This window comes from Bos indicus x Bos taurus, chromosome 18, assembly GCF_003369695.1.
Source record: "Bos indicus x Bos taurus breed Angus x Brahman F1 hybrid chromosome 18, Bos_hybrid_MaternalHap_v2.0, whole genome shotgun sequence".
NCBI lineage: Eukaryota > Metazoa > Chordata > Mammalia > Artiodactyla > Bovidae > Bos > Bos indicus x Bos taurus.
The window spans coordinates 62,446,401-62,462,770 of NC_040093.1; positions in this window are offsets into that span (position 1 = coordinate 62,446,401).

Here is a 16,370-nt window from a genome sequence, read left to right on the forward strand (position 1 = left end):
TGCTCTTCTTTGGAACTCTGCATTCAAATGGGAATATCTTTCCTTTTCTCCTTTACCTTTCACTTCTCTTCTATTCATAGCTATTTGTAAGGCCTCCTCAGACAGCCATTTTGTTTTTTTGCATTTCTTTTCCTTGGGGATGGTCTTGATCCCTGCTTCCTGTACAATGTCACGAACCCCCATCCATAGTTCATCAGGCACTCTATCAGATCTAGTCCCTTAAATCTATTTCTCACTTCCACTGTATAATCATAAGGGGGTTGATTTAGGTCATACCTGAATGGTTTAGTGGTTTTCCCTACTTTCTTCAATTTAAGTCTGAATTTAGCAATAAGGAATTCATGGTCTGTGCCACAGTCAGCGCCCAGTCTTGTTTTTGCTGACTGTATAGAGCTTCTCCATCTTTGGTTGCAAAGAATATAATCAATCTGATTTCAGTGTTGACCATCTGGTGATGTACATGTGTAGAGTCTTCTCTTGTGTTGTTGGAAGAGGGTGTTTGCTATGACCAGTGTGTTGTCTTGGCAAAACTCTATTAGCCTTTGCCCTGCTTCATTCTGTACTCCAAGGCCAAATTTGTCTGTTACTCCAGGTAATTCTTGACTTCCTACTTTTGCATTCCAGCCCCCTATGATTAAAAGGACATCTTTTTTGGGTGTTAGTTCTAGAAGTTCTTCATAGAATCATTCAGCTTCAGCTTCCTCAAGCTAAATGAGGACCTTTACTGGTCGGGGCATAGACTTGGATTACTGTGATATTGCATGGTTTGCCTTGGAAGCAAACAGAGATGATTCTATCGTTTTTGAGACTGCATCCAAGTACTGCATTTTGCTTTCTTTTGTTGACTATGATGGTTACTCCATTTCTTCTAAGGGATTCTTGCCCACAGTAGTAGATATAATGGTCATCTGAGTTAAATTCACCCATTCCAGTCCATTTTAATTTGCTCATTCCTAAAATGTCAATGTTTATTCTTGCCATCTCCTGTTTGACCACTACTCACATGGAGAATGTGGCCCCTAGTCACGAGCTCTCAAGTTCACGTGTATGTATAATTTACGTGAAACACAGGCACTGACAAAAAGGCTTATCATCTTTTTGATGCAGATGGTGAAAGAAAGGATAGAGGATCTCAGGGTTCATTTTATCTCAGGTTATAACACCACTGTCTTACTCCTGGCCAGTTCAAGTTTTCATTTCAAGTGGCTGTTTTTCTTTTGTATTTTTTTCTCTCTAAATGAGTAAAATTACATAAAGAAAAAATTTTCAGTTTATTTAGACCCTTGTATCTCAAGTGATATCTAATGATGCCCTCTGTTATGTAAACCAGGTAAGGGGCCAGAGTTCCTCATTATTTTTCAGCTATTTATGACAGCCGTGGCTTCCCAGGTGGCTCAGTGGTAAAGAATCTGCCTGCCAGTGCAGGAAGCTCAAGAGACATGGGTTTGATCCCAGGGTCCCTGGCCTAGGAAATGGCAACCCACTCCAGTATTTGCCTGGAAAAATTCCATGACAGGAGCCTGGCAGGGTACAGCCCATGGAGTTGCAAAGAGTCAGACAGTACTGAGTGACTGATGATGAGAACCATGGAATTATATTCTTTGAAGAACAGATAGATACACATTCTTTGGGGGAACTGCTGCCAGGAGAAAGTGTGTTTTGACATTATATGAATCTTTACATTCCAATATAGTTAAGGAGCCCTATAATGGATGACCCACATCCCCCTATGCTCACCAACACTCTCTGTGCCCCAGGGCAACTCCATCTGTGAATTCTTTAACAGATTAGCTCCTGACAAAACAGAACTGAAAACAGTTCACCTCTAGACCTGAAAAGATAGTTCTCAAAAGCAGGTACTTACTATTTTCCTACTTCCTTTGCTAAACATATATTCATTAGAAATTTCATATCACAATGATTTTTTTTTTTTTGGTTTTAATTTTATTTTATTTTTAAACTTTACATAATTGTATTAGTTTTGCCAAACATCAAAATGAATCCACCACAGGTATACATGTGTTCCCCATCCTGAACCCTCCTCCCTCCTCCCTCCCCATACCATCCCTCTGGGTCGTCCCAGTGCACCAGCCCCAAGCATCCAGTATCGTGCATCGAACCTGGACTGGCAACTCGTTTCTTACATGATATTTTACATGTTACAATGTCATTCTCCCAAATCTTCCCACCCTCTCCCTCTCCCACAGAGTCCATAAGACTGTTCTATACACAATGATTTTTAAAAGCAGATTCACTGACAGTAGGAAAGCATTTTGAGGAATAAAATACCTTTAGAAACTCAAATTTCTCCTTTCTCTATTTTTTAAACATTTGTCCCACATTTATGTCCAAAATATATGCTTCTTTTCCATTAACATTAAATATTTATCATGATATGAAAACATGACAGTATATTAGAATGTGTAAGTTACATCTTAAAACCGTTAGAAAAAAACAAAAAGGTTGTGGTTGCTCTCTTTATGTAAGTGGAGATAGAAGAAAGCTCTTTAGAAATTACTAAACTGCTTCAAACTTAGTATTTTCAAATACAGCGATAGAGTTTGGTTTCAGTATGAAATCATGGTTCAATTCTGTTTCCTGAAGAAAATAATTGAGAGTTGTGGGAACTTTTCCTTCCATAATATCTTGACCCATTTAGAGAAATCCATCTGCTAGAATAGCATGAATCTCTCCGCAAGTCACTATCTCAATCGAGCGAAAATATGACAAAGCAATCAGGATGATCAAATAAAACATGAAAGGTGACTTCTGGGATTCAATCAGAAGAGGATATAAAAATACTTATTCAGGTGGGAACTAATTCATGTCTGACTCATTTTGCTCTCCAACAAGGTAATTATTTGATATCCCATTATTGAGCATTCACTGTTTGCAAAGAACTACTAAGAAAACAAAGACTTAGCTTCCGTCTTTCTTCTCAGAATTTCACTTGGAGAGAAAGACTTTGATAGTGACACCACAGTGTCAACCGTCATACTGTTATAACAAAGCGAGTACTTAATATAGAAATAGGGAAGAGAGACGGATAGAATAGAAGGCTGGAAAAGGGCCATAAAGAAACATGTGCTACCTTGGGAGTATTTAATTAATGTTGATAGATTGCTATCGAGCAAGATGAGCAAGGAAAAAAGACTTTTCAGAGAGAACTATATTATAAAAAGTAAGGTCAGAATGAGGGGCAAGAAATTTTGATTCTTGGCACATGTTTAACAGATTGAATAGGATAATGTGACCAACAGATATCTCTTTTGGAAAGATAATGTCGGCAGCAATTTAGAGTTATGATCTCCTGAATGACATGTGTACACTCTGGATGGAGATGGGTAGGGTTCAAGAAAATCAACTAGCATTATTTTTGATTCATATCTGTCACTTCAAATGTGTTGTAATTTTAATGTACATGCTACATCAGTACAATAGAACATGTCCATAAACTATAAACATATAATGTAGTTGTATGGAACATAAACCTTCCTTTGACTCTTCAATTTCTGCCAAATACCTCAATCCTGATACTAAAAATAATATTAACATTACCAGTACCAATCACAGTCCTATTTTGTCTTAGTAGGGATCAGAGATAACTGATGTAAAAGATGGCTTTGAACGGAATGGATGGGATCAAGTTGAGTTAGGGAAATGCTACTATTAATCTTGAGTTTTCATTGCTTTGGAGAAGTAGAACTTTAAGAAATGGTCAATAACAATATATAATTAAATAGGTAGAGAAGTGTAGTCCTTGAGATGATCTCAGAGCTTAAACATGAATCAAATTGGTCTGATATGAATCAATAAACAAATTTCAAAAACAGGAAGGAAATCAAGGGAGAGAATATGAATCACTAAATTAAGACAATCAAAAAACAAATAATCCATATATTCTCTAATCTCTTCATCATGGTGATTTGCAGGACACAGTAAATTTAATTAGCTCAGTAAACAGCAGTACGTGTCCATCCAAGGTCCGGAATCTTCTTCTCAAGTAACACAGCTGGATGAAGGCAGATAATTCTCAACACAATATGTACTGCCAAAAGCTTTCATTTTTTCTCATCCCATTTAGTAATATACAGCTGGAAAACAGTAATTTTCTATTAGGAAATGGGGATGGAATCAGAACTTACCCCAAGTTTACTGTGAGAATTAAATGAGTTATTAATGTAAAACATTCAGGTGAGTTTACACTATATTGCTGGGTTTCCCAGGTGGCACTAGTGGTAAGGAACAGATGCGGGTTGGATCCCTGGGTGGGAAGATCCCCTGTAGGAGGGCACGGCAACCCACTCCAACTCTCTTGCCTGGAGAATCCTATGGACAGAGGAGCCTGGTGGGCTACAGTCCATAGGGTTGCAAAGTCGGACATACATATGCACACACACACACACACACACACAATATATTGCTAAGGCTCAATATATGTGAGCAATTGTTTCAATAATTATTTACATCTAAACTATGTAGGTTGAAATCCTGGTTTCTCCATTTATAATTCTTTTTACCTAGGATAAGTTGAATCTTTTCTAAAGTTCAGTTCTCTCACTGCATAATGAACATAAATGTATAATTACTTAAAACTTGGAACTTAGGCAAAAAGATGATTTTATGTCATTTTACTGCCGTACTTGGAGCAGTTCTGAATAAGTCTCCACAAAACAATGACTATTAATTCTAAAGGGGAATTTTTCTTTGTTTCACTATGTATTTATTATTAATTAGAGTCCAATTCTAGGAAGTTTCATATCAACTTGTAGAGTTTTGTCTGTTAAAGCTGCCAATGATTTTTGTCTAGTAGAAAAGACAGCCCACAAACTTAAGGCTTTATTGCCTTGTAGGACACGAAACTAATTTTACACTATTATTTGATGATCTTATGCCAGCATTTTTTTGTTTCTGTGTTTATATATACACTCTATCTTGAATTCTTTTTAACCAGCGTTAATATTTTGGTTTTTTCCCTCATTCACGTACTAAATGAACATTTACATGTGCTTACTATATTTTTGTGTGAGTAATACAAAACATTTCATTATATAAACTTTATTATAGAAAACATTTTATAAAGTATTCTTTTTAATGTCTAGCATTTATTGAGTACTAATTAAATGTTAACATACAATTTTTAATTTACTGGTTTCTAAAAACAGCAAAATAGGATGAGAAAAAGAATCACCCACATATTACAGATTAACTGGTTTTGTGATCACCTGAGAGCTCAGCTGGTAAGAACCTGCAGGTACTGCAGGAGACCCCTGTTCAATCCCTGGATCAGGAAGATCCTCTGGAAAACAGATAGGCCACTCACTACAGTACCCTTGGGCTTCCCTGGTGGCTCAGCCGGTAAACAATCCACCTGCAATACAGGAGACCTGGGTTCAATCCCTGGGTTGGGAAGATCCCTTGGAGAAGGGAAAGGCTACCCACTCCAGTATTCTGGCCTGGAGAATTCCACGGACTGTATAGTCCATGGGGTGGCAAAGAGTCAGACACGACTGAGCGACTTTCACTTTCACTTTGTGATCACCAGTCACTGATTGATTAAATGTCAAAGCTATGGGACACGTACTCTGTCCTAGGAATTACCATTCTCAATTACCTTCATTTTTGACTAAAGGAACTTAGTATATAATACTGCAGAGATAAATTATCCTTTTATCCACCAAAACTTCATGGTTAGCATTTAACATTTTCCTTCTTTAAGAGCCTTTCTCTATGATTCATTATTTTCTCACTTGCTTTGTCTTTATTCTGTGCCTTAATTCAGGTTATACCATCAGTCATGAAGGTTTAAAATTTTGACGTTGTCTCAGGATCCACATCCCTAGATTTATAATTTTAAAAATCACAATGATTCACAGAATTCTCCAGTTTTTACCTCTACAAGAAGAATATGGCATAAAATAATAATAGGATATCTAACTTCTGAGTCTTCTGCTGTTGCAGTTTCTGACTGAACCTGATTCCCATTTGTCCCCAGTCTGGGGTGTACTCTGAACCACTCACTTCTAGTCTCATTAGGACTGGGTATCACTATTGTTATTGTTGTTGGTGGGTTTGAGCTGTTTGGAAGAAAGTTGAAGTAAAAAGACAGTACATGCACCCTAAATGTATCTACATTAAATATTTGATATTCACATTTTGCTTATACTCAACTTTTTGTACCTTACAGATCAAACATAATTTGAAATTAAAATGACTGTAACAGTGAATAAAAATAAAAATTCAAAAATCTCTACCTTAACCTCCAGTTGATTGTCTGGCATCCCCTATGTCCCCAAGATGAGCACATGTCACAGAACACCATGTTTGTGCCAACATTATATCCCCAAAAGAAGGATCTGATGGACTCACTCTCCTGCTCAACATCTTCACAAACACAGGATATCAAGAGACATAACCTGAATCTTTTGCTGCATCGAGTTGGGTAGTACAGTTTGCTCTTAGTAACCTCTTGACGTGTCCCCTAAGAAAGCCTAAACATTCAAGCAATGGTAAGTGCCCCAGGCCACCTCTCTCAGCACTAGTTTTTCTCATCCCCTGTTTCACACCACCTCCAACATTTAGATGTTTTTCTAACAGTACTCTAGCACTTCAGATAGTTTACCTTGTATAATAGGCAGAATATGCCTTCTCCTACCGAAAAAGAGACACACATTGTGACTGGATCATCTTGCATGGCAAAAGGGAACTTTCTAGATATCACTAAGTTAAGGGTCATGAGATGAGAGACCATCGTGGATTATCAGGGGGTGGGGGGGAGCTGATGTAAACATGTTGTTGTTCAGTTGTTGCTAAGTTGTGTCCGCCTCTTTTTCAACCCCGTGGACTGTACCCCACCAGGCTCCTCTGTCCACAGGATTTCCCAAGGCAAGACTACCAGAGTGGGTTGCCAATTCCTTCTTCAGGGGATCCTCCCAACTCAGGGATCAAACCCACATTTCCTGCATTGGCAGGCAGATTCTTTACCACTGAGCCACCAGGGAAGCCCCTGCTGTAACCATAAGGTCATTTATAAGGTAAGGCAGGAGGGTCAAAATCAGAGAATGAGATGTGATGACAAGCAGAGACAGATTTGAAGATATCGTGCTGCTGACTGTGAGGATGGATAAAGAGGCCATGCGCGAGGGAGTACAGGAGAATTCTAGAATCTAGAAATAGCAAGGAAACAGATGTCTCCCTAGAACCTCAGGAAGGAACAGAGCGCAAAAAGCAACCCACTTTACACTTCTAAATTCCAGAACTTCAAGATAGTAATAATAAGTCTGTGTAGCTTTAAGCCATTAAGTTTGCAGCAGTTTGTTACAGCAGAAACAAGAAACGAATACATCTTGTATTGGCCTGATTAAGTCTTACTCTCCATCTGGGAAAGTCCCAGATGATAGACTACTACTTAGTCTATTTTGTTTCCCAAGGACTTCTTTAAAAATAATTAGATCTCAATTAATATTTACATAAGGGATGGCTCTTTTAGAGCAAACAATTTAATTAGTCTCCACTTGAACAGGATATTTATCCTGTTTAGATTAATCCTTTAGATTAACCCCACTTTGGTTAATCTAAAGGGACACTATTTCATAGTCTGAATAGGTTCTTATACTTTTTGTTAGGCCAAAATGATAACTAACAAATTTATCCCAGTTCTGTGTAGTATGTAGCTTTATTTATGGGCCATGACATTTAGATACCAAATGTAAAAACAAAACTCCACATGCCTCTCTGTACCTTTTTTTGGAGGAAATAAAATTGAGACATGTTTCCACAGTAAATCTAAACGTCTTCTACATTACCAGGCTTAAAAAGGTTACGGACATTAGACATTACATCACTGTTTGAAAGTACATTAGTGCTTTTGCAAACAGCTGCCTTCAATCTCCATTCTCATAAAAAGAACAACCACAGTCTGTGCTTTTTCTAATGGCTTTGAAATGTATGTTAACTTTGAAATTCTGATCCACACTAATGTTTGTGTATCATGATACAGAATATTAATGGAAAACATAAGGGGGAAGTCTTTACAAAATAGGGCAGAAGGAGAAACTTAGGTTTTTCAAAGTGTTTTTGGTTTCAAGGTGCTTTCCCTTTGGCAATGAATATGCTTTTATAAAAGTTTCATGAGGTAAAATTATTAATAAATGTGTGTATTTAGCGTATAATGTAAGAATAGAGTCATTGATTTGGAAAGACTTTTCTAGATGAGAAAGGTTTTGAAGTTTGCATATAAAGCTGGCTTCTATGACTTCTCAGTATGGTCTGTCCTTCTGTACACAGAAAGTTGTAGGCACAGGTGACATAGGCTAAATGCTAGTGTGTTCTCTTAACAGACCAATATGAGGATGCCTGTGGCTTCAAAACTAACTTTACTCCAGCAACAGTTTCCTGAAATACTCGGTGCACATTTTTCCCTTATCTTCATCATCCCATTTCTAATTGGGAGTCCTTGTCTGGTTTACAAAGCAGTGAAACTGGAAAATTCATTCTTATTGCAAAATGCAGCTTTCTCACTCAACATGTGCATGAAGTGTGTGCTAAGTCACTCCAGTCGTGTTCAACTTTTTGCGACCCTTTGGACTGTAGCCCACCAGGCTCCTCTGTCCATGGGGTTCTCCAGGCAAGAATACTGGAGTGGGTTGCCATGCCCTCCTCCAGGGGATCTTCCCAACCCAGAGATCTAACCCTTGTCTCTTCCATCTCCTACACTGCAGGTGGGTTCTTTACCACTAGAGTCACAGGAGAAGCCCATCACTCAACATACATGAATGGAAATATACAGAGAGATGATGATGAAGATATGATGGTGATTAGTTACTCATCCTTTACCCACTTGGGCAAGGTAAATATGAAGAGAAATCTGATCCTTGAAATGAAAGGAGGAACTGTCCAGCAGTAGGTAGCTAAGGACAGTTTCAGCAGAAGTGTCATTAACACTGCCCTGCATTTTGCCTACATAAGAATTCTTAAATGGCCGTTTCTTACCTGAACCAGCAGAGAGAGGACATATACATGCAAACTGTGGGCAGACAGCGTCTAGAAATTGGGCTAAGGGCTGCATTTGACTTTCTCGAGGCTGAAGAAAACTAAGGTTTTATTACAACAAGACATGATGCTGGAAATTGGTGGCTATCTCAAGCCTCTACCCTGCTACAAAGCTGGGCAGTGTAACCTCAGGCTCTGTGTGACCAACAAGGTCCCCTCTAGGCCCACCTGCTGGTCACAAGGAGTATGATGCATTTGTTTTGTGTTCGACAAGTTCACAATTTACCTTGGGATGTAAACTGACTGGAGAGAACTCAAAGCCTTTGTACATGAAGAGGGTGTCTAGGCAAAATACCAGAAGGAAATTCTGAGCCATGAAAATTGCCTGTTGATCCAAGACAAATGGTTTCATAGAACCAACCACAGCCTGGAAGTATTAAATATCTGCTCTCTCTCTCTCTATATATATATATAGGCTGTGCTTAGTCACTCAGTCACATCCGGCTCTGCGGACCCCATTGACCGCAGCCTGCCAGGCTCCTCTGTCCATGGAATTTTCCAGACTTGGAGTGGGTTGCCATTCCCTTCTCCAGGGGATCTTCCCGACCCAGGGACTGAACCTGTGTCTCTTGCATCTCCTGCATTAGCAGGCAGATTCTTTACCACTTGTGCCCCCAGAGGCATATATATATATATATATATATATATATATATATAGTTATTACAGCATTCATTCTACAATTTAAACATTTAATTTTTTTTTTATTTTACTTATTTGGCTAGGTCTTAGTTGCTACATGCAGAATCCATTGCACTGGGAGCTTCCTTCATTGGAAGTGCAAAGTCCTAGCCACTGGACTACAAGGCAAGCCCCTATTTTATTTTTTTAACTAAAATAAAATACTTTTAGAAAGTGAAAGATGACCAAGATTGTATGTAGGTGGGGGGAAAAGGGGAAGGGAATAAAAGAAAATGGCAAGAATCCAATGGGAAGAATGGTACTGAACAAGGGAAATTTGATAGAACATCTAAATGCTGTATGTCACATGGATGAATACACAGGAATTCAATGTGTGTTTTTTAACTGATGAATGAATAAATATGCAATTTACGTTTCAGTTCACTTGGACAATTTATTGTGATACTTGTAGACATTATCTTGTAAATTACTAGTTTCAAAAACGGAGAAAGAGAAAGCAATGGCACCCCACTCCAGTTCTCTTGCCTGGAAAATCCCATGGACAGAGGAGCCTGGTGGGCTGTAGTCCATGGGGTCACAAAGAGACGGACATGACTGAGCAACTTCACTTTCACTTTTCTCTTTCATTCATTGGAGAAGGAAATGGCAACCCATTCCAATGTTCTTGCCTGGGAAATCCCAGGGACGGCGGACCCTGGTGGGCTGCCGTCTATGGGGTCGCACAGAGTCGGACACGACTGAAGCGACTTAGCAGCAGCAGCAGCAGTTTCAAAAAATTTGGATTTTTTTAGAATATCTGCTGTTTTATGGGAATAGTAAAATAGAGTACTTAAAAACAGTACTGTTTCAAGTGAGTTGGCCATCTCATAAACAGACCCAGTTAAAATTCCTGTTTTCCAAAGTAGAACTGGAAATTATTTTACACATACCTCATTGCAAATGTATCGGATAAGTCTTCAAAAATTTAATGTCTCTTCCTATACCTAATTTTTCAGTAACAGCTGAATTAAACTATTATTTATTTTTGTACAGAATCAGGCTAAAAATATTTTTTAAATTAAGGTTCTGATGCATTTTCCCATAATTTTAGTGCAAAATTATGAAATATAAATGTCTTATTAATACATAACCATTACATTTTTGTATTATATCAACCTATCTATCTGCAGTTCACTGATACTAAACTTTACTCATTTATGTTGTTTCCTCATAAAGATGTATCAGAGGTTGACTAATACTTTATTAACTGTTCAAAAATTAACTTTGCAATTTCCCCAAAGTTATAATTAAGAGGTTAAAACTTCCGAGGAATTATTTTAGAATAAACTTCCTCTTTTTAGTTTGTTTTGCTTAACCTTTTAGCAAAAATCTAATTAAAGAAAACTTCTTTAATTGTATTTAATATTTTAAAATTCAAAGATGTTTTCATATTGATGGTTTATAGCTAAAATCTGCTTCATTTTTTTAAACCACATTCATGTTCTTTAATTTCAAAAGTCTTTGGGGAACATTACAGAAAATGAAAGAAAGTTATCTCTTATCAGTTGCCTACTGCTAGGTAACAAACTACCACAAAATTAGTAGTTAAACGTACACACACACACACTTATAATCTCACAGTGTCTGTAAGTAAACTTACCAGGGAACTCTGCCATTTAGTTCAATAAGGCTGAAATCAAGGTATAGCCTGGGCTGCATCCTCATCTGGAAGCTATAATGGGAGAGAATCTACCTGGATTCTCACTCAGATTATTGACAGAATTCATTTCCTTGTGTGTGTAAAACTGAAGACATGGACTTCTTACTGGCTATGGGCTGGAGGCTGCCTCCATCTCCTAGAAGCTGCCCAAAGTGTCAATTTTCTTCTTAAATTGAAGAAAATGGGAAAAACCACTAGACCATTCAGGTATGACCTAAATCAAATCCCTTATGATTATACAGTGGAAGTGAGAAATAGATTTAAGGGACTAGATATGATAGAGTGTCTGATGAACTATGGACAGAGGTTCGTGACACTGTACAGGAGACAGGGATCAAGAACATCTCCAAGAAAAAGAAATGCAAAGAAGCAAAATGGCTGTCTGAGGAGGTCTTACAAATAGCTGTAAAAAGAAGAGAAGCAAAAAGCAAAGGAGAAAAGGAAAGATATATCCATTTGAATGCAGAGTTCCAAAGAATAGCAAGGAAAGATAAGAAAGCCTTCCTTGCAATCAATGCAAAGAAATAGAGGAAAACAACAGAATGGGAAACACTAGAGATCTCTTCAAGAAAATTAGAGATTCCATGCAAAAATGGGATCAATTGTATGGACCTAACAGAAGCAGAAGATATTAAGAAGAGGTGGCAAGAATACACAGAAGAACTGTACAAAAAAGATCTTCATGACCCAGATAATCATGATGGTGTGATCTCTCACCTAGAGTCAGACAGCCTGGATTTGAAGTCAAGTGGGCCTTAGAAAGCATCACTATGAATAAAGCTAATGGAGGTGATGGAATTCCAGTTGAGCTATTTCAAATCCTGAAAGATGATGCTGTGAAAGTGCTGCACTCAATATGCCAGCAAATTGGGAAAACTCAGCAGTGGCCACAGGACTGCAAAAGGTCAGTTTTCATTCCAATCCCAAAGAAAGGCAATGCTAAAGAATGCTCAAACTACCGCACAATTGCACTCATCTCACACGCTAGTAAAGTAATGCTCAAAATTCTCCAAGCCAGGCTTCAGCAATATGTGAACCATGAACTTCCAGATGTTCAAGCTGGGTTTAGAAAAGGCAGAGGAACCAGAGATCAAATTGCCAACATCTGCTGGATCATGGAAAAAGCAAGAGGGTTCCGGAAAAACATCTATTTCTGCTTTCTTGACTATGCCAAAGCCTTTAACTGTGTGGATCACAATCAACTGTGGAAAATTCTGAAAGAGATGGGAATACCAGACCACCTGACCTGCCTCCTGAGAAACCTGTATGCAGGTCAGGAAGCAACAGTTAGAACTGGACATGGAGCAACAGACTGGTTCCAAATAGGAAAAGGAGTACATCAAGGCTGTATATTGTCATCCTGCTTATTTAACTTCTACACAGAGTACATCATGAGAAACGCTGGGCTGGATGAAGCACAAGCTGGAATCAAGATTGCCGGGAGAAATATCAATAACCTTAGATATGCAGATGACACCACCCTTATGGCAGAAAGTGAAGAACTAAAAAGCCTCTTGATGAAAGTGAAAGAGGAGAGTGAAAAAGGTGGCTTAAAGCTCAACATTCAGAAATGAAGATCATGGCATCTGGTCCCATCACTTCATGGCAAATAGATGGGGAAACAGTGGAAACAGTGGTTGACTTTATTTTTCTGGGCTCCAAAATCACTGAAGCCATGAAATTAAAAGATGCTTACTCCTTGGAAGTAAAGTTATGACCAACCTGTACAGCATATTCAAAAGCAGAGACGTTATTTTGCCAATAAAGATCCATCTAGTCAAGGCTATGTTTTTTCCAGTGGTCATGTATGGATGTGAAAGTTGGACTGTGAAGAAAGCTGAGCACTGAAGAATTGATGCTATTGAACTGTGGTGTTGGAGAAGACTCTTGAGAGTCCCTTGGGCTGCAAGGAGTTCCAGCCAGTCCATCCTAAAGGAGATCAGTCCTGGGTGTTCATTGAAAGGACTGATGCTGTAGCTGAAACTCCAATACTTTGGCCACCTCATGCGAAGTATTGACTCATTGGAAAAGACTCTGATGCTAGGAGGGATTGGGGGCAGGAGGAGAAGGGGACTACAGAGGATGAGATGGCTGGATGGCGTCACCGACTCGATGGACATGAGTTTGGGTGAACTCCAGGAGTTGGTGATGGACAGGGACGCCTGGCGTGCTGCAATTCATGGGGTTGCAAAGAGTCAGACATGACTGAGTGACAAACTGAACTTAACTGATAGTGCCTAGAGGCACCCCCAGTTCTCAGAGTGCCCACAGATTTTTTTTTTCCCTAGGAAGTTCATTACATCATAGCTTCCTTCAGCAACCAGCAAGAAGAGCCTCTGAAGCAAGTCTGCATCACAGAATAAAGCATAATCACGAGAAGGGCATGCTAGGTGGGTGTCACCTTTGTCATATTTTATTGCTTAGAAGCAAGACATAGGTCCTCCTCACACTCAGGGAGAGGAACACACTGAGGCAGGAATACTGGGAGGAGGGGCTATGGCGACCCACCTAACAATATGGTTGTCAAGTTCTCTCTAAAAACAAATTTTAGTCAAGTCTGATTTTCCTCAGCTAATTCTTAATTTTAAACTTGACGTGTAATCCATTTTTAAAGGGAGGTTAAATATATTCACTTTTTAAATCTTTGAAGATATTTTGAAAGAAAGTTACTGCATTGCCGTATAGACAGCAAATGTATATACCTAAATATCTGCATTTTAAAAAGGAGACATTGAGAAAGTTGTACTTGTTTGCAAATTTATATAGACATTTTGATAAATAGGCATATTTAAGTAAAATGTAAAGCCTTCCCAGGTGGCACTAGTAGTAAAGAACCCACTTGCCAGTGCAGGAGACTTAAGTGATGTGGGTTAGATCCCTGGGTCGGGAAGATCCTCTGGAGGAGGGGAGGGCATGGCAACCCCCTCCAGGATTCTTGCCTGGAGAATCCCATGGACAGAAGAGCCTGGCAGGGTACAGTTCAGGAGTTTGCAAAGAGTCGGACACAACTGAAGTGACTTAGCACGCGAGTGCAAGTAAAATATAAAAAGCACTTATGTGTTTGCTGTTGCTTTTTTTAGATTCAAAATACATTGTTTATCGTATCAGCTAATATTTCATTTTTACAGAGGCAAAGTCACCATCCAAATTAATAGTAGTAATTAGCAGACTGGGTTTCTCACCACAGGCAAATGTCTGACTTTAACAGTTACAAATGAGCATTTAGGGACTGAACCAGGAGGAAGTACAGTCTTTGAGAACAAAATGATTATTTAACATAATTTTATAAAGAATAAGATATCCATATTAATTCCTACTTAATTGTAGACCATATAAATAAATTCTTCACATTCCATTTTATTAAAATTTTATTTAATGTTAACTAATGTGATGAGTACTTCTGAAAATTTTTACTTAATAATTTTGTTTACTTTCTATTCTGTTGATACAGAGTTTATGAATCTTACTCCAATGAATTAAAGAAAGTCTCTTAATGAATTATTATAGTTACAGATTCAAAAACTCACTGTTTAACATAAAAGAAAGCTTTAATACTTAGTTCATTAATTGACATGATTCCTAATATAAAAAGATTTTAATAACTACCCGTGGATTATATTGATGGATAGAAGAATAAACGAAAAAATCAACTTGTGGAAATATCTTTGATACTGGATTTACTATATCAATAAGATTACTTTTGACAGTATACTTTAGAGATCTTGCTAAATAGCAATACCTTGGAGAAATTAATTAGCCTTATTGATCCTCAGTATAACATATACAGTAATTACTACCTAATATGGTTGATCTGTAAGGAACTATGCAAATATATCTTATTATAGAGAAGCCTCAAAAATGTTACCTACTTCATGTCTGCCCTCTAACCTTATACAAATTAGTTCATAGGAATTAGAAATGTAAGAGCCCAGATAATTATAAATTTTTATTTTGAAATAATTTTAAACATCAGAGAATCTGAAAGAATATCACACAGACTGTTTATCACATCAGCTATATATTTCATATTTAAAAAGGTGAAATCACCTTCCAAATTGATAGTACTATTAATTAATAGTAGAAGCGTCAAGTAATAGTAGAGCTATCAGAATCAGCAAAAGAAAAAAAACACTCAATTAAACATGAGTTTCAGGTTAAAAACAAAGAATTTATTTAGAAAAAGTACATTACTATAGTATTTGGGACATATCTATACTAAAAATAGTTTTTCTTTATTTGGGTGTCCTGAATTTTATCTAACCACCCTACATACCCTGCAGCCATATTTCCTAATTGTTAATATTTGTCACATTTCTTTATCATTTTCTCCATCTCTATTTTTCTTCCTATTCCACCTCTAACTAGGTACATACGTGCACAATATAAACATTCATGCATGATTTTTTTTCTGAACCATTTGAGAATTTGCACACATCAGGCTCCTTTTCCTGTATGCACTTCCATGTTTATTTTCTAAGAACAAGAATATTTTCTTGCATGACATAAAACTACAAAAATAATGAAATTCAGTGTTGAACACACACTACAGGTTAATACGCAGTCCTTGTTCTGATTTCAGAATTGTCCCCATATTGCTTCTTAGATAATTTCCCTCTAGTCCATTGTTCAGATCACATACTGCTTTTGTCATGATTCTTTTTTTAGACATATTTATTTAATTTTTTGCCTCTGCTGGGGCTTAGTTGTGGCATGCGCAATCTTTAGTTGTGGCACGCAGGATCCAGTTTCCTGACCAGGGACTGAACCCAGGTTTTCTGCATTGGGAACTTAGAGTCTTAGCCACTGGACCACCAAGGAAGTCCCATTTGTCATAATTCTTTATTCACCTGTAACCTTAAATATCCCTGAGCCTCTTCGTGACTCATGATATTCTCATTTTTGGAGGAATCAAGGCCAGCTGTTTTGTATACTATCCCTCAACTTGGGTTTCTTTGACGTTTCCTTATGACTAAGGTTATG